Genomic DNA, 20,132 nt, shown 5'->3' with positions numbered 1-20,132 from the left:
AAATTTTAGAACATTAAATTTCAAATCAATTGCATTTTAAAACTGTAATATTTACTAACAACTAACATATATTTTGAAATACTCTGTAAATTAAGGATTATGTGTATAAAAAAGTTTTAAAATACAGTAAATTTGATAAAAATTTGGCAAAGTGTTTAGTATTTTGTAAATGCTACAAACTAAAAATACTTATATAATTTGGCATCTAGTATCTAGTGTAGAATCTAGTACAAAAATTTTATTTTAATTTCGAACTTACGGGGAAAATTTATAACGAATGGAATATTATAATGTTCCAGACTTATAATGAGAATTTTTTAGTAACTCCTTTAGATAAAAGTTGCTTTTTATAAAAAATATACCAGAAACTATTTTTATTTCAGCGTTAACTAAAAATAATATTTATATATATAAAACAAACGTATTTTACATTTCATTTACTCATAAAAATTAGTATTTGAAAACCTTATTTCGAAAAACTTTATTTGTGAAATCAAACTTTAATTACATAAGATATCCTAACAACTCTAAACAAAAGCAAAATCAAATATCGTATAGAAAATTTCAGTATTTTGATTAGTTTCCATTTTCCTAGATTTCTTCCATTGTAAACCAATTTACATAAAAATGTCTTTATAATAAAAAAAGAGATTTAAAATAACTAGATATTTTAAATATTGTAATGTTATTGCCCATATCAATAACAACATGACTTCCGGCATTATCTGTATAAATAATAAAAATTTATTATATAAAATATACAAATATTTAAATTAATTTCAGTCTAATAAAGACTAGAATAAAAATGAGAAAAAAAACTTACCCGAACAAAATATTTTGACAAATTTTTCTACGCGAATATAAAAAATAATCCACAACTAATAATCCAAAAGAAACATGTATTCCAATAATAGTTATAAATCGTCCATTCAACGGAACAACATCAACAGAACTTTTTCGAACCGTCAGTTTTCCTTTTTACTCTTTTTAAACACTTTATCATCTTATAGATTGGAAAAGCAATCGTCAAGTGAAATCCATACGAGAAAAGCGCGGAAACGCGGAATACGGCTGCAGCGCCAAACGATTTGTATTCCCTATGACTCTCCGCATGCAATGTCCGGTCGAGTCGAGGCGAGTGGTTTCGAAAGTGAAGAAAAGTCAGCAGACGACATCTCCCCTTTCCCAAACGAGAGAGAAAGCTGCTGCCCTACTTCCCAAATAGGGACGGAGAGTCGTTATGGCGATTACCTTTCTTGGCCTACATTGCCGCGAAAAGTTCTATTCCATCCCCTCCCACCCCCCTACCAAACTCTTCTCTCAAACTGGTTGCGCGCGAGTCAGATTGGCTTGGTCAGCTGATTCAAAAATAAAAACAATCAAAAAAGGAAACTGAAGTGAAGAGAGAAGAAAGGAGAAGTGTAAAGAATCGCTTGGTGTTCTATTGAAGTGTTCGTTTTCGCTTCCTTCTAACGTTTTGTTCATAATGAGTTAGAATGCATTCATGGAACAATTGAATGGTCAACGTTCTCATGCTCATTTATTGGAAGGAGTTGAAGTTCTTCCTCAATTTTCGCCATTTTTTGAATGTAAAATTATTCTTTGCTGTCAGTCAGTTCTGAAACATGACTTCCTAGATTATCAATCAAGCTTAGAATGCCATGTTTATTTGTATTTGTATTTGCACCTTGTTTTTGAGAAACCGGAACGGATCCTTATTCATTAAAATTTCCATTTGTAGAGAATTTAAATGTTGGCCATTATGCTTTTGTAAAGAGTTAATTTACCAGACGATATCATGCTGATGAATTCCTGAAACCAAATTACTATCATTCGATAAGATAAGGCATGTTAAATAAGAATAAAGGATCCAATTTGTGTTTAAAAAAACTTTACAATTCATTTCAATAGTTTTCAAATTCGACTTTGTAATTTAAACGATCTATTCAAAACTTAACCTTTCTTTGACAAAATAGAAAGAATGGATAGAGATGCTGTAAATGTCTGCACACGCCAGTCAATTTTTTCTAACATTTCGAAAGGCCAATAATGCAAGAATGTAGAATCTGGTCAATGATCGGTAGCAAATGAGAAGTAAGATTGATGCATATTCAGAAGATGATTCCTTCCTAAAATGTGTAGGGGAGGGGGTCGAGTTTGAAAATGAGAAGAATGTACAAATAAGCATATAGGTTTTACCGGAAACGAAATCCTGATGATTTGGCGAATTAATGGTTCCATCATTAATAACGTGCTCACCTATTTATTATTAATGGGATAAATGTCTCTTTTTCTTTAGTGGAGCATTCCACCAACCAATGAATGTATTCGCTGATAGCATAGATGATGGTTTCTACAGTGGATTATTGCAATAAACACAGAGATGCAGCATACAGTACATACACTGGAAACAAATGCCTCCCGCTTACATCATCTGATTATGAGTGAAAATTACGTGATTCTCTCCAGAGAGCCATCGTGTTGAATCAAAATGGGATGTAAAAATAACTAAATTATACATTGATATAATGTAAACGGCTATTTCAATTTTGCGCCTGCCTTGTACCGGTTAACATGTACTTCTTCAGATTGCTTCATTTATTATAGAACGTTTTTATTTACTCATTGAAATCGACCAAAATTTGTATTTAATTTTTTCTACAACATTGCGCAATTTCTTTGGATAAATAATCTAAAGCACTTTGCCATAAAAAGAATTTCCTATGGTTTTTCGTAAAGGCATCTTTTGGGAAATCGCATACTTCTTGCTAATAATTAATCACTAAATAATTATAAATTAATTGTATTTAACTATAAAAGATAAATTTTCTTCGCCTAAAGCTAAGCCTCGAATTACCAACAATTGATCCAAAAAATACATGGAATACAATGATTTGAAATAATTCTATGAAGATTTTGTTTTAACAGTGGATTAATTAATGTGATTTCTATTCTAATTGTAGATATTTAGATATTTTAATTATTTTTTGTATTAACGAACTTGAGTTATATGACTTTAATAAGTGTTATTGTTATTTTTAATAGTTATTTAAAACTTGGGTTCAGTTTTTAGATAATTAGTCCATAATATATAATAAGCGTGTACCCTTTTTTTTAGCTTTTTTTTCCTTTAATCGCAACATTATACAAGTTAAAGCATCACCAAATGAACAATTTAAACCCTTTGCACCCGAATTCTTCTCTCAGTCACGATTCAAGACGGTGCATCATTTTGACGTTTTATTTATTTATTTTTCAATTTTGATTGTTAAAAACACCTGCAGAACGGTAAAAAGATGTAAATTAATATTTCAAAGGAATTCGACTTAAAACAATTGTGCATATTTATTTTTCAGAGCAATAAACAAACCTCTGTATTAGGTGAAAAAGTGTGCATCAAATTACTTTTCCGAGTGCAAAGGTTTAACCTTCAAGAATGTTAAATCAAAATCATGCAAGTCCAGTTCTTTGTGAATTAAGGATTAATTGTGGAGATAATCTCTTTTTTACACTTTTTCAGAACACACTTTTCCAAAATCAGTGAAATATGATTTAAAACGTAGAACAATATAAATCGAGAGATTCAACTTAATTAGACAAAATTGCTCCGAGAGGCGGGATAGCCTGGTCGGTAGGGCGTTGGATTCGTATATGTGAGATTACATTGCTGAGAATACATACATTTATATTTAAATATGTAACGGCTTGATAGGGACGCACATAGATAAAGGTAGGTATAAATATAGAAATAAGTATGTGTTAGTAAAATGTGTGTATATAGGAAGCAAGAAGACGAAGCCGAAAGTCAGGTAGATAGAGATTATTATAGGTTATTAGTAAGAAGACATGTGAATCAATGTTTTGGTAGAAGATGATGCTAGAAGAATAGATGAAAACCTAGATTAGATTTTAAAAAGAAACACTTTTTTTTTACTAAATAAACACAGAGGAATTGCCTTTCAATCACACCATGCATCAACATATTATTTGGAAAATATAAAAGTTTTTCCTACATTAACTTCATAATAGATAGGTTCAATTTATATTTTTCTAATTAAATACCGAAAAGGGTCATTTTGACCTCTTTGATAGAAATAGGTATATGCCAACTCAGGGTAAACTTAGTTTTAAAAACAAGGAAAAGATGAAATATAAAAATAAGAATAAGAAACCATTACATAAAATAAAATTTATATAATAACTTCAAAATGAAGCATTGCAATACAAAGTTTCAAGAGCATTTTTAATAATATAATAATACATTATTAAATGCTTATATGTTTATAATAAAGTATAAAAGATTAAATATCCAAACATTTATATTTATATTAAAATATGATTCTACAAAAGGCAAAAGTAAAATTGCAAAATTGCAAGCATAGTAATTTTTCGATAAAGATCAATGTATTTTCCCTAATAAAACAAATTGAAGTGGGAAAATAAAAAAAAATAAAACCACTTTTACAAATCGGTTGGAATTGGATTGCTTTTTATTCATAAACTCAAAACATATTTCCAGAAAATTTTCGTCTTGCTTATTCATTCCAAAGGCATTAATATAATATATTTACCACATTTTGACAGTTAATTTAAAGAAAGTCTTTACTTATTTTATGTTAATAAAGTTCTTGTCAGCAAGAAAATTGGAATAACAGAGATAGAACTAGTTCCTCTTGTATAGAGATGTTTAAATAGGTCAAAATGTTATGTTCACCAGAATTTCAACTGACTAACTGGAATTATTTTTAAAGATATTCGCAATTGTTTTTCTCTTTAAAATAAATGTGCATAAATTGTAATAAACATATTAGCATCTACAATAAACTATGCTGCATACATTAGAGCTATTATAAAATATTTGAAAGTTTAGCGTTCTGATTTATGTATCATAGCATGGGATTTTTTTTGTACCGTTTTTATAATATGAATAATTAATTTTTAGTGAAGGAAGTTTAACAATTAATTATTAATAAGTTAATTAATTTAATTTAATAAACTTACATTACGCATTTGTATAAATTTGCAAAGTTTTTTTTTATTTAAAGAAGAATTAGCACCATTTTATTTTAGATATGATCATAAAAATTAAGAGCTTTCATTATTTTATTTTATGCTGATTATGCTGTCTAAACGTATATTGCTAACTGTGTATTATGTCTTGAAATACTGTGTATTGCTTGGAAACTCGATGTTAAAACATCTGTCTTCATACAAATAAAAAAAACATAAACAACTCCAGCTCATCAGCTGTGAAATTTGCATACCCTAAGGTTGTAGGTTTCATTTTACTCCTTCCGGTAATTTTAGTCGTTTCCAGACACAACACAGGAAATTTAGAAAAATAAGTATGTCATTCTCTGAGTCTGTCCCTTCAAGAATCTAAAAATAACTCCTCTTTTATCTTATTTGTTCCTCTAATCAACTTTAATGTCTATGTTTCGTTCTTGATGATCGCGCACATTTGTATTGTTCCAATCTGACCACAAACATTAATTAGCCATGAAAAGTGTTTAGATAACAATAAGTGTTAGATGATAAATGGGTAGAAATTGAGTCTAATCATCAGAGGCCTAAATCTTAATGAGTATTTAGCAAACGTAAATTATATCTCTGTTTGGCGTAAAGAGCAATGTCAGATGATGTCTTCTAGCTGTAATTATCAGTTTCGAACAAATAATGACCTTGTTTGTTTGTATGTTTTTCATCACATCGAAGACATGCTTTGTTCCATAAGTGGTCTAATTCATCAGGAATCAGTGGAAAGTCAATCTCCTGAAGATTTCACGGTAAAATTGTAAAGACAATTAGTTTCATAAAAACAGAATTTATTACGTTACATGTGGTTGCTCTAATGATTACAATTAACAAAAGAATGAAGCAAGTTTGTTACAATAATCGCAACTTAATGGTGCTTGGGTTTGATCACTTCGAGTAATTTCCTTGCTAACTTCAAACATCAAAAAAGAGAAGAGGGTTTTTTTTTTTTTTTCAAAGATTGTATTGGCAACTGCTGCGGCACTCGCGCCGTGACTTTCGTTTGTTTGTTCTTGATATATCTCAGAAAAATTGAAATACATAATATGAATTTTCTTCGTACAGTTTTTGAATTCTTATTAAAATGTTTTAGAGCCATCAAACTTCACTTGAAATGTAATCTATACTTATAATAAAGCTCAATGTGTGTGTGTGTGTGTGTGTGTGTTGACGCTCTACAGGCAAGGTCATTTGACATACAGCTATCAAATTTGGTACATGTATACCTTAGAGGTCGGGAATGTGCACCTGGGGTCCCTTTTTTTCGAAATTTTAATTAGAATTTTAATTATTAATTAAAAACTAACTTTCCCGCCAAAAAAATCTTCCATTTTCCCCACCGCCAACTTTTCCGCCAAAAAAATCTTCCATTTTCCCCACCGCCAACTTTTCCGCCAAAAAAATCTTCCATTTTTCCCACCGCCAAATGACTAAGAGTTCAATTTTTTTTTCTCCCAACAGAAATGAGGCTAGGGTTAACGTTTTTCGGCGGATTATTTCAAACGATTCTGTTTATTTTCTTAATGTTTTATGCATTTAAAATTAAAGATTGTTAATTAATCCATGTTTCAGATTCATTCTGAAGTACTTTTGAATTAAAATAACACAGAATAAAGGAAATTAAAAATGTATAATCTGCATAGCGTTACCCCAACTGGCGTAGAAAAATTCACGCATTTGCGTTACCGTAATTGGCGAAGAAAATTCACGCATGCGCATTCTGTTCCGATTGTTGCCATGACAACCATTATTAACGGACGATTTAAATTATTTTTAGGTTAGTTGCATGCTTTTGTAAGTAAATTGTATTTACGTTAGTTATATATTTTTTGTATATGCTTATAGTTTTAAGTACATCGTTTTTTAAGTAGTTTTTTTAACCTGTTTTCAATGATTTAAATTATTTTTAGGTTAGTTGCATGCTTTTGTAATTAAATTGTATTTATGTTAGTTATATATATTTTTTGTATATGCTTATAGTTTTAAGTACATAGTTTTTTAAGTAGTTTTTTTAAACCTGTTTTCGACCGATTATTTTAAACGATTCATTTTATTTTCTTAGTGTTTGATGCATTTAAAATGAAACATTGTTAATTAATAGATCTGTTCATGATGAATCTGAAAAAATTTTGTTGACAAATTCTTGAGATAATACATAAATTAAGAAAGATATTCTTTAGTGCCCATAAAGTTTAAACGCTCAGTGACTCTATTATCAGTAATCATATTATTAAAAAAAAATGCTTTTTTTCAGTACAAAATATTATTATATTAATTGCAGATTAATCATTTACACTTTAATTTAAAGTATAAATTCTACGAGGGGTAACAGAAAATTAGAGAGATACATATCACGTTATGACTGAAGGCCTTTATAATATTATGAGTGAATTGAAATTTGAAATTTTGAAATATTTTAATGAAGAAGCTATTAAAGTAAGAATCACAAATATTTAACTATTAAAATTTTAACGAGCATTAAGATTGGCGAACCGGCTGGTCGCCAAAGGCGGCTAGTTAATCAATATTAAAGACTTCGGATAATCACTCTTAGTTTCACCGTTTGTCACATATATGTAAAGTTTACTTGGAGTTTCCATTTCAGCACTTAGGAACGTGTGTTTGATAGTGGACAAATCTGAAGTTTGTAATTTATTATTAAAGCGAAATTTTTTTTTTATCTAATTTCCTCAATTTTAAAGGAAGACAACCTTAAATGTTCTTTGGTCCCAAATACCTAACTCTTCTTTCATTTAATACTTGATGTAATAATACATATATATTAATGTTGCTCTTAATGCTACTTCTCAGAATAGAATTTTACTAATTACAAAATTCAAATAAATTCTGGTAAATAATTTTTGTGAATTAAAATTCAATATACATCCAATAAAATGCCAACGCGCATGAAAATAACTATATTTTTTTTAAAAAAAACATCTTCGCTGTATTTATTTATTTATTTACTATGAAAATTCTATTAGTTTTGTGCAGATTTTATAATCTACATTTACACCCATACTACATTAGGAACCATGAAATTCAAATTTCATTTAATGTTGAATATTCACAATTAGTATTTGAATTTTAATCACTTAATGTTTTATCTCAGCTGTCAAATTTGGCACACATATGCCTTGGAGGGTGGGAGTAGGCACTATAGAATGATTTCGTTAAAATTTTAATTTTAATTTTTATTCTTTAAAATTTAAGCCGCTTTCAGACGCTTTCCCGAGATAACTTCCGAAAATATTATTGCACAAAAATAATTTTTATATTTTTCAAAATCGAAAGACATTTTTTAATGACATCCATTATACAGTCGCGCAAATTTTTCCTAAAGTTTGGCAATTTTTTTAAAGATTTTTTTTTTGCCGAATTGTAATAATAGCTCAAAAATCAAAACCGTTTTCATTGTTTCATCAAATATTCAATCTTGTGATTTCGTTCCATTATTGAAAGTCAAAGGAGAAAAATTCTGATTAATATCTGTACAATTTATAGGACGATTAAACAAATAAAGACACAATACGCGAAGATAAATGAACCGGATATTGATGTTTTTAGCATCGCCATGATATCACAGGACAGGCCCTATATTAAAGAGGTTCATATACAAAATAAGCAAAAAATATGGGATATAGTTAAAATAATATGGCTTTAATGACTGACAATTTGACAGAATCATGCACATGAAGTTATTGCCAAATGATCTATCTTGAAAGGTATCTAACAAATATAATCAATATCCCTGGGGAACTAGTTGCTCGCCAAAGGTTACTAATCTGTACTAATAATAAAGAGGAATATGCATGTGCGTGTGTGTTTCTGTGTTCCTGTGTGTTTGTATGTGTGTATTGACATTCTATAGGTCATACCATTTGATCTATAGCTACACTTGGCACATATATATTTTGGAGAATGGAAATGTACACCTCAAATCTAATTTTGAATTGTAATTAATAAGGGTACATATTCGTGCTATGTCAAGCAGGTTTAAACTCTGCTCTTTCCTATGATATACTTGTAAGTATATGAATAGGGATGGAAATTCAGGAAATGCAATGACCAATGAAGAGAATAGAGACAAATTTCTGGAACAATAAGAGCTATATATGAAAGAAACATTAAGACCAAATTACAGAGAGTATTTAATTTTAGCAATCATTAATTCCGGTAAACCAATTGGGTGCCAAAGGTAGCTAGTAAATTCATATAAATATATAGTTTGCGAAAAAATGTCTTTATATCTAAAAGTATAACAAAATTTCTACATAGTACGGTATTACTTTAAAATAAGGAAAAAATTCGCCATCTTCTCGTAAAAGAAAATTTCCATTTTTTAAAAGAAGTATGTCAGAAAAATATGAAGAAAAATTAATTTCTTAAGTTGAATACGGCTTTAAAAACGTGAACATTTATCATTTTGAGAGAATATGCCTTTTCCCTCACGATTGCATTCTTTGGCTTATAAATGCCGGCTCAAAATCACGTTTTCACTTTCAAGTTAACTAAACTGCACGAATCTTTTTCAAAATACTTTACAAAAACGAATAATGAAAAAGAAATTCCATTCGCGTTTTTCAATAGTGTTTTCAAAACTTTAATGGCTAAGTTTTATGATATTCCTTTCATGGTTTTCTTATATCTTTAGACGTTGAATATGGCTACTTTGCATGACTCAAAATGATTATTTCTTTTTTAAATAGCTACAAAATATATCCGACTATGTAGATATCCGTTCATGTTAAAAATATCGATTTCTGACAAATTTAGCGAAAAAAAAATGTTTGGTACTTTTTTTTTTCTTTTCGAGATCACACTTTTCTTTTTAGAACCGCTTACCATTTTTTTTTCAAAAGTGCATTAGAAAAAAAAAGCTATTACAGTTTTAATATACTTTGTCCGAAATAAAACCAAACAGGAGGCATCGTTCCGAAATAGAAATTGGCTGTAAAATTATATTTTTCTACGGCTTTATATACAATGCAGTAAAAGACATTTATGGTGAAAATTCTGAGAAAAATTTTTTTAATTAACTGGGCGTATGCAGAAAAGGTTCGGAGCTGTCCTTCAAAAATTAAATTTTAAAAAATTGCACTAAAGTGCTATGTAGGAAATAAACCAACCTTCGCTATATCGATAATCTTACTATGAAATTATAATTTGTAAGAACAAAGACAATTAACAAGGTATGCTAACTCCTCTTATAACAAAGTTTCTTCACTGTTGCATTATCATTGCCCAAAAGCTGTTAATGGTTGGTGCTATCAACAAGAAATTCATTCAAGAATAAAGTGGCTAGCCCCCACAACATATAATAGACATAATAAATAAGGTCTGTTTTTAAGAAATCGATCATTACTATGCAATTCTCCGCATAAGAATGCGCAAAATACAACTGAATACTTTAATTACATCTTATGGTATTCCGAAACAGCATTTTGTAAAGTAAAAATATAAGCAACTAGGGTCGTTTATACCTCCGTTTTAGTTTGATTAAAGTTATAAAGATTTTAAGCAGCTTAGAGTTGAAAATTGGAAGCTACATGTTAAGTGGACTGATATTAATAGAAAATAAATTTAATATTAATAAACTAATAATATTTGAATGAAAATAAGCTAAGTAAAAAAAAATATTCTTTGCCAAAAGTAAAAACTCAATGAAAAAAGACCATCAGTATCAAAAATACTTTTCATCTGTTAAATCTACTAAAAAAATTCATATTTCAAAAAACTATTCCAGTGACCAATTTTATCAGATTTCATTTATATTGTCTTTTGAAAATGAGGTGATTTTTAAAAATTTGTCCTTCCTAAATTTTAGGTTATGAGGATTTAATGATATTTGGAGAAAAAAAAACTCACAAAAAAATGGAATTAAAAAATTTATAAATACAAATAACCCCTTATAATATATATTATTAAAATAAATATCTGGAATTAGTAGCTTCAATTGGATAAAATTATGCATAAACAACAATAATCTGAAAAATCTAAATATTCTATAAGTTCCTACATTTTATTCACTCTAAATTGCATTGAAATTTTGAACAACTTTCTCCATAGCGTGTAAAGTTAAATCAAAACAATCTACTGACTTTAAAAACTATCAACAATGATTAAATTACATAAAAATGATAGAATTCTGCTTTTTTTTATACAATAGCATTACTTTGACATTTGAAAACATTTCCACAGTAGAATGTAAAACTATTTCAACTACACTAAGAAAACAATGAGAACTGTAATATCTTGAAACATTTTAATCAGTTATGGTATTTTAACCAATTTGTTCTATGAATGTGGAAATTTTTAAGAAATTACAATAAATAATACTATTAAAAAAAATTTTAGTCATATTTGCAAATTTTCACACTAAACGTCACCCAATAAAAGAGATAAGACTTCTATTAACTTTTCCAAATCGTGGCATTGCAGACATCACCCAAACCAGACGTATAAATATATCGAACAACTTGACTTTCCCGAACACCCTCCACCGACCACCTGTTCTACAGGCTCAAGCATCCGAATTCCTCTCCCACGCACCCACAGAAAATAAAAAAGACATCTTTTTCAAGAAAGCCAGTAAACTTTCAAGAGTCCATTGCCATTACATCTTGACCCATATCCGCCAGAAACTCAATTTTGAGGATGATTCTGTTTTAATAGCGTATGCCGCCCTTTCTGTTGCAGTGAATGGAGATACAGAAGAACAAGAAACAGAGGTTCCTTTCGAACACTCTTGGCCAGCCAGCGTCCCTGAACTAATTTCGACGCTGGCTGCGGCGTCCTTCGCATGCTCGGCCACAGTGGCACGAATTTCCTCGTTCGGTGTTTAGCGTCCACCCTCTAAGAAAGGGATGCAGCGAAAGATCGCGACCTGTTGAGGGCGTTTCGACGTTTTCCGTGCCTGGTGAGGTATGCACCCGATCGTTTTTCTTCACCAGGTGCAGCAGGTAAGGGTGATGCAATTTTGAGTTGTTCCATCCAGAACTGAAGGGCAGCTCTCTCTGGATTTCATCATAAAATAGAAAGAATCCTATGCGATAATAGAGGAATAATTGCAATTAGTCTGTCCTGTTTCAAAATTAGACGTGTTTAGCAGTCTCTTGTGACTAATTGGGTTTAATTAGTGAAAAGATCTTTTTAAAACTAAAACTACTTTTTCTTAGATTTTGAATGATTTTTTTTTTGAAAAATAAGAGAGAGAGGATGATAGGATTTGTCTTAATTAAAGGAAATTTCTGCACAATATTACAAATAAAGAATAGAAAAAAAATCGCTTTCAGCTCTCATTATTAAAAATAATATAACACTCCTAATATTTACTTTTCTCATACAATTAAACAAAGTGAAAGTATTCGTTGAAATATTTGAACTCGACTTTTAACATATAACGACATTTCATTCCTCCCTCAGCCCGAAAAACCCATATTTGGAATTATATCTGTTTTTCTGTCTATCTGCCTGCGAATACAATAACTCAAAAACTCTCATCTAGACGGGAGAAATTTGGTTTGTGGTCTTTGCAGCAAATATGCAGATTTTTTTTTTTCAAATTTTGAATGAAATTTATTTAAAGGAAATATTATTATATGTTCGTTTGCCTGTTTGAGAACAAGTCTACAGAACAACTATAAAACATCAAGAGCTAGATGTATGAAATTTGATTCACATTTTCAACATCTAAAGATCATACCCATATTAAATTTTAAACAAAATCTATCAGCAGGTTGACAGTTTACCGCTGCATACAATCACATGTATTTATATACGATCAATTAAAAACCCAACTTTTCAGATAAATAAAATTTGTTATGCAATCGTGTTGCTTACATTTTAGTTATATCAAATATATATCAGGAAAAAAAAGAATTCAAAATGTGTACAAATTTTCTTCATTATACTACGAAGCACAAAACGCTCATAGCTTTGAAAATAAAAATCTGAGCCCTCATTGCGTTCATGGCCATGCGGAAAATCCACAGTTTTTATGCTAGGGGAAGAGGGTAAATACTCGCTCTTCTTTACTTATCTTTTTTTTTTAATTTTGATGTTTTTTATTTCATTTCCAATTCTAATCCATCACATGCGCTTTTGTGAACAGATATAATTTGATCCTAGCTTTAGAGGGATTTAATCATATTCAAAGGAATTCTGTGGATGAGTTGTCATTTTACCTTAAAATAGGATTGGCATGGCCTATAAATAGTAAAAATTAGGAAAAAGAATTTTTAAGATGATACTATTTTAAATTAAAGTTAGTTATTCTCTTGTTAACTGCTTTCCAGTTTATTAGCATTCTCGAAAGTATTTTCGCTGTATTTATATTATACAGGGCGTTTTGTGACAAGTTCATTTCATATTAAAAAGTGTATCAGGAAGAAAAACTGAAAAGAAATTTCGCGCCTTGTCCCTTTGGTTAATTATTTCCAAAATTTGATACTCATAAACTATTTGGTTATCAGAACCACGTGCCAAATTTCATTTATGTCGCATGCTGCATTCTTATTTTCGCGTACATATAGTGTAGAGAAAGCGCAGAAATCGTCAAAAAATTGGAACTCTGAATTTTGACAAATCCCCACGTTTCAGACCTCCCTCAGTTCCTAAAACACATTTTTGGAATATGCGTGTTTGTCTGTCTGTGATAAAGATAATACAGAAACACTTTGACCAAGACGGATGAAATTTCGTATAAGATCTTTATACCAAATTTGCAAATTTCTATCAAATTCTGACTAAAATCTGTTCAGAAGAAGTCCATCTGTCTGTCTGTTCGAATATAAATTAACATGATAACTACAAAACGAAGAGAGATCGATCGATAAAATTCAGTACACAGAATTAGGATCTGTAATGTGGACATTTATCAAATTTTGAGCCAAATCCAACAAAGGGTTGATCATCTGTCGATCAGTACTTTTAGAAATAAAAAGACGTGATAATCCAAAAACGCAATGACTAAAATATATCAAATTTGGTATGGGATTTTGTGACTACAAGTGCAGTTTTTGTTTCAATCGGTTGAGAAAAAACGCATCTATAGCACAAATTCTATTTTTGGCTACTACTAAAGCATACCAAGAATTAATCACCAAATTACTCGAAAGTAATGACATGATAGATTCAGTAAAAAGGCTAAATTCTCGCCAAAAGTTAATATTTCGGAACTATTGTACGCAAGTGCCATGTAAGGTGTTCTCTTGCGGGACGAGTTTATTAGACAGCATACGAAAGTTTTGGGGGACCACTCCCGCTGGTTATTAATAGAGTTAGAGATGGCGATGCATGATTATTTAGAATTTTATTATAATATTAGTATTATTATTTATTTTTTTTACTTTCTCGTATACGAAGTGCAGAGAAAGTATTTATCATCAAATAAATCGAACTCGAGGTTTTGTGGAATCTACACGTTTTAGATCTCTCCGAATTCGAAAAACACATTTTTAGAAAATGTCCGTCTGTCTGTCTGTTCTATAACAAAGATAACCCAAAAACGCTTCTAGACAATTTAAATTTAGCCAATGATCCTTACACCAAATTTGTAGATTTCTGTCAGATTTTGAGTAAAAATACGTTCAGAGGAAGTCTGTCTGTCTGTCTGAATATACATTAATATGGTAATTATAAAATGAAGAAATATATATAGATAAAATTCGGCGTGTAGATTTAATATGTATAATGTAGATACCTTTCAAATTTTGAGCCAAATCCACTTAGGGATTGACCGTCCGTTGGTCTGTACATTCAGAAATATATAAACGCGATAGTTCAAAAATACAAAGGCATAAACATAACAAATTTGGCAGGGTATTTTGTGAATATAAGTGTAATATATATCAAATTTTTGTTTCAATCGGTTGAAAAAAATTCAATTTTCGGGTAGTATTAATCGTATGCTAGAAATTAATCGCCAGAAAAGTCACCTAGAACCAAACGATAGATTCAATAAAAGTGCTAAAATTCACCTCAAAGGCTAATATTTCATAACTATTGAAAATCAATTCCAAACAAGCAGTTCTTTCGTATAACACCTTTATTAAAGAATGAAAGAGAAATTTTTACGAAGACCACTTCCGCTGATGGAAATTTAATAACGGACAATAGTAGTGTTTATAATAAAGATATTTATTTGGGCATTCTAATGATAACGGCAACAATGAGATTTGATTCATTCATTTAATGGAGTCATCAAGTGAAGTAAATAAACATTGAAAACTTGATATCTCAATTGAAATATAAACCAGATCGCCTTGAAGTGGCAACACTATTATATACACATGATCAACTTCCATCTCAAATAAAAGTGAACTTCTCGTTCTTTCCTAAGCATTGCAGTCTCTCTTTTATGAACAAAATATAATTCAAATATGATGTTTTATAATTCCTTACGCAAGGAAACTTTTCCCCTCTTTTTAAGATATCCGATTAGATTATATATATAAGGTTGATTTAAGAGTATCGTTTCCAATTAAATTATATTGATGATTTAATTCATAGTTTTTTTTATTTATAAGGTTTCTAAAACTATCTTATGTTTTACACTATGTGATTTTTCAATGAAATTGTAACTATTTTATTACATTTACACAATCATTATTTTGTGTTGTATAAAAACTTTTAATACGTTTTCTGAGAAACGATTTTTTTTTAAGAAAACGATCGGTTGTAACAATGATTTTTCAAAAAGTTATTAAAGTATTAATATGAAATCTTCTAAGATTATTCCCTGAAGTTTGTTTTACGTTTCCTTGTTTCAACGTTTCAGAATTCGAAAAAAATATTTCTGGAATAATATATGTCTGTCTGTCTGCAAACACTATGACTTAAAACACCAGTTTCAACACCTGTTGACACCTGTGTTCGACTAAGTGGAGGAAATTTGGTATACGATCCTTCTATCAAATTTGTAGATATTTCTCAATTCTCTCTCTCTCTCTCTCTTTATATATATATATTTTTCTGTTAATTTACAAATTTTATACTATTTTCAATTATTATTTGTCAATTAGCAATCATCAATTACTTTGTAAGTTGTTCTTGTTAAAAAATTTTTTCTTTAACTAGTAATCTATAAACATCAATGTTTCTTTTTCAGTTGAACCCACTGTGAAAATCCCATGGGAGATTTTTGCGCTTCTTCCTTATTTTTTTTTCTTCCATCTTGTGCCCATCCATCTATTTAGATAACCTCAGTGCAATAGGCACGGTGGGCACAGAATGGCGTTATGTTATGTTAGACTACAATTTAGGATGGATTCTTTGTGTAACTTAATTAAAAAGTTAAAGTAATTTATTTGTCAGATTAAAAATCTAATTCCAGTGTAGGAAGTTGCTAGCTGAGCGCTCAGATATTTCTCAAACGTTCCATCCCCGTTTAAAGCCGGATAGGCCGAAGTTCTATGAATTCATTTCTTTGCCCATTAATATAAGAAGAGTTTTGATCAATAATACGTATAATATGTTATAATACGTATTTTCTCACTTCTTATTGAGTACTAAGCCCTCCATTTAATCTCATTGTGAACGCAGCTGCGGCCAGGTGAATTGCAGAAGCAAAATATTGATCGTAGGCTTACTTCTTAAGAAAGCTGGTTCAAACTGCTTTTATTTTTCGCTGATAATTGATTACACAGATATAAAAAATTAATCCTAAGATAAGAGTCAAAACTTTAGGTTTTGAAAAAGTCTTTGATAGATGGCTTAATAGACACCTTGCCTTCCTCATTTAGTTACGATGAAAGAAAACTAGGCTGGATGGTACGAAAGTCGGATAATCACGAACCGGATACTCGGGATTGAACTTTATTATGTCGTAACGCACAATTGTGTAAAAACTTTTGAAAATTTCTATATTATAAAGTATTTTATCCATACTTCTCAAAACTGTTTTTAAACTATTTTTCTCAGATTCCCACAGAAAGACTTTATAAATCAGATGGAATGGCGAAATAGAAAGACAGTAAATCCGCATTATGTTCTTTGACCTCGTGAGGCAATGGTTAAAAATATGTTTCTGCGAAAGCCGCAGAAATTTCAAAAGAATCTTTTCAATGGAACAGGAAAATGCTGCAAATTCAAATGTTAACTATTGGGAAACGTGACAAATGTTTTTCTTTCTTTGCAGAATAATCGCCTTACACTTCTATTTGCTTTTATATCAAAAACCGACCTTTGCAATAATGACATTTAGCAACTAATCCTTGTTGAACAAGTTGTCCGAACTTGTTGAAAGATTTTATTCGGATTATTTTGGAATCATTCATCGACGCAGAAAACAATCATTTTCTTGTTGTTCTGTTAAGATTTTGGTTTTGAAATCACCCATGCGATAAGGAATAAAATTGCATGTCATTCTCATGCAGTTTTAAGACTGTATTTCACGCCAATTGATCTCGCTGTCCTTCAAAAGATGGGAATGTTAAAACTGTAAGAGGATCGCCAAAGAAGAAAGCTTTTATTCACATTGCTAAACGAAGCGCCATATTACGATATAACATTATCATATCTTACTAAAGGAAATAAAAATTTACATCACGCAGATGTGTAATAAAATGTTCTTTCCATAATATTCTCTATTGTTTATTTCCTTGGATGGAATATTTTGATTCTGATTATTTTTGTTGATGTAAAATAAAAACATTATTATGGAAATAGATACGATGAACCAATTAGAAGATAGGGAATTATGTTAATACATTTATATTAAATGAAAATAGAAAACTTGTGGAAAATCTGTGCGCTGGCTGCCACCAGGCAAGAACAATGGTGTTCTAAATGCAGTAGAACAAGAATTAGAGAAGTGAGAGGGATGAAAATGTCTTTTTATCTACAAAAAAGGGTAGAACGGTGACAGCTTACGAGTAAGTCACCCTCTACAATTATGACATAGAACTCTAGAGGCATGATCAGTGCCAAATTAAAACTTGATGATATCCTAAGCTACTTGCTACTTTTAGCATATATGACACTTGCTTAGTAGGGCAATTTTTTAGTCCTTTATAAGAAAGTTCGGGCCCTTAACTGCAGTTTATGTAACTTATAATCGAACAATGGAAACATGGATAAATTTTATGTATTGGTGTAAAATGACTGTGGTTTTGACGCCAGGTGCCACTTATTTGGGAAAAATTTTCTTTAATCTGCCATCCTTAGTTAAATTTTTTCACAACTCGGTTGATCAGGATGGTCTTGGTGATTACTGAAAATTAAAAAATAAAAGTAATTATAGATATAAAATTCAATATATTTTGTTATAAATTCAAAAGGGATATTGACTTAACTATATAAAAACTTTGATCTATGAATCTAAATGAGTTGATGTCTCGGCGTTAAAGTTCCACAATGAATTCAGAAATTTTGAAACTCATTTCTCAACAGTTCCACTAAATCACACAGATGATGCAGAAATCCAATAGTTAGAACTATTTTTATTGATTTTCTATTTAAATAGTGAAATAATTTTTCTTTGATTTATTACTTTTAATTTCCATTTAATATTATTTCTTTTCCTTTTTTTCACTTTTAATCATTGCACGTGCTCACCAAAAAATTTTTTTGCTTGTTTTTTAGTCATAAATAATGAATTATTATACAGATCAGAAGTGAAAAGAATCCTTCTCTTCCTTATTCCTATCAGGTTATAATTATATGAAGAAAATTTTACTATTGCAATTCTTTGGCAACTTCTATGTTAAAAAAGAAAAAAGAAAAAAACTTAAATAGAGTTTTGAATTATTAAAAAACAACAAATATGATTTTTTCAGTTAATAGTTTTCTGATACTTAATAAATGTGTGATTATAATTATTATGATATTAATTGTGTGATTATATTTAATGTTATAAGGAACCATAGGATTTATAAATTCTTTAGGAAAATATTTCAATGCATTTTATACCAATATCCATTCATTTCTTCAATTTCAACAACAATGAAATAACATGAAAATAAAAATTATGTAATTTTCCGGCCAAGTCAAAATAGAAAAGTCTTTAGAAACCGGTTGAGATATTGGTGATAAGATAAAAACGACCCCGAAATGCTTACCTATTCGGTGATAAAAAAAACCGCTGACCATTTCGAATTCAAAGGAAAGCAAGAAAAGCATTATGTTTGTTAATCCGAGCGCGTGACAACAATTTTTTCCCTTCTGTTTACTTTTGTGTTTCTTTCAACCATTTTAAGTTCTTCGAAGGACGTTAAAAATACCGCCATGATTCCTGGAAGAATTAAAAAAAGGAAGAAAGAAAGGAGAAGAAAAAAAGAGTAAATCGTAGTAGATCCAAGCAGGAAGATTTGTTTTATAGAAACGGAAAAAAGGGGGAAAGAAATTCAGCCGATGTTCTAAAATTAGGCTTAACGTATTTACAAAAAAAAAAAAAAAGAATACGATTTTGAATCGTGTTTATAGTATTTGTTGAATTTTCATTGATGTCGGTTCATTTACTACTCAGCTTATTTGGTATTTAACATTTCAGAGATAAATCTATCATATTTAGCACTGTTGGATTTTTAAAAATTATTACAGCACTCTGCCATTAATAGCTTGTTGTTCAGATATTTCACCTTGAAAAATCAAGATTGCATTAACAAAGGCGCTATGAGAATCCCGCTAAATTCAGTTAACGGAAAATTTGTGAATTTTTCTAGGTGCATTTTCTATGAAATTGTAATTCGGAAGCTTATAGAATAACCACAGAGTACTCATTCTACGTAGAGTTGTAGAGTTCACATTTAAAAAGAGAAACCATTGTTTTGATCACGTTCCACTTTCCAAGCAAATTCTTTTTTTTCCCGCGCTTTTGTTTTCCGAAAGAATAGGAATTTATTCATTCAAGGATTTGTGGAACTTAACTTTATAAATATCTTTTCTAACTGAATTTTGGAAAAATTTCATTAAATTCAGGTCACTGTTGGGTGCTTTAGGAGAAAAAAATATTACTAAGAATAAATATTATTTTTCTAATGACGAATTGGCTGAAATGGTAGTCAGGATATCATGTGACAAAAGTATGAATATTTTCTTGCAATTTTAGCTTATCTGTTACTATTACAAACGATTGATTTGACAGAAGATAATATTCT

General features: G+C 29.9%; 2 protein-coding genes across 2 annotated transcripts in view; one reads left to right on the top strand and one right to left on the bottom strand.

The window, feature by feature from the left end:
* Nucleotides 1-1,266, bottom strand: part of LOC129976080 (uncharacterized) — a 67,015-nt gene extending 65,749 nt beyond the window's left edge. Inside the window, exon 1 of the mRNA XM_056089455.1 lies at nucleotides 824-1,266. The gene's annotated coding sequence lies outside the window, so the exon portion shown is untranslated. The remainder of the gene's footprint in view (nucleotides 1-823) is intronic.
* LOC129975537 (uncharacterized) overlaps nucleotides 1-20,132 on the top strand; it is a 63,304-nt gene that overhangs the window by 6,913 nt on the left and 36,259 nt on the right. The gene's annotated exons all lie outside the window — the stretch shown is intronic.

The sequence above is a fragment of the Argiope bruennichi genome, chromosome 7, assembly GCF_947563725.1.
Source record: "Argiope bruennichi chromosome 7, qqArgBrue1.1, whole genome shotgun sequence".
Classification (NCBI taxonomy): Eukaryota; Metazoa; Arthropoda; class Arachnida; order Araneae; family Araneidae; genus Argiope; species Argiope bruennichi.
The sequence above is the reverse complement of the archived record's forward strand: the minus strand, read 5'-3'. Positions and strand labels throughout refer to the sequence as shown.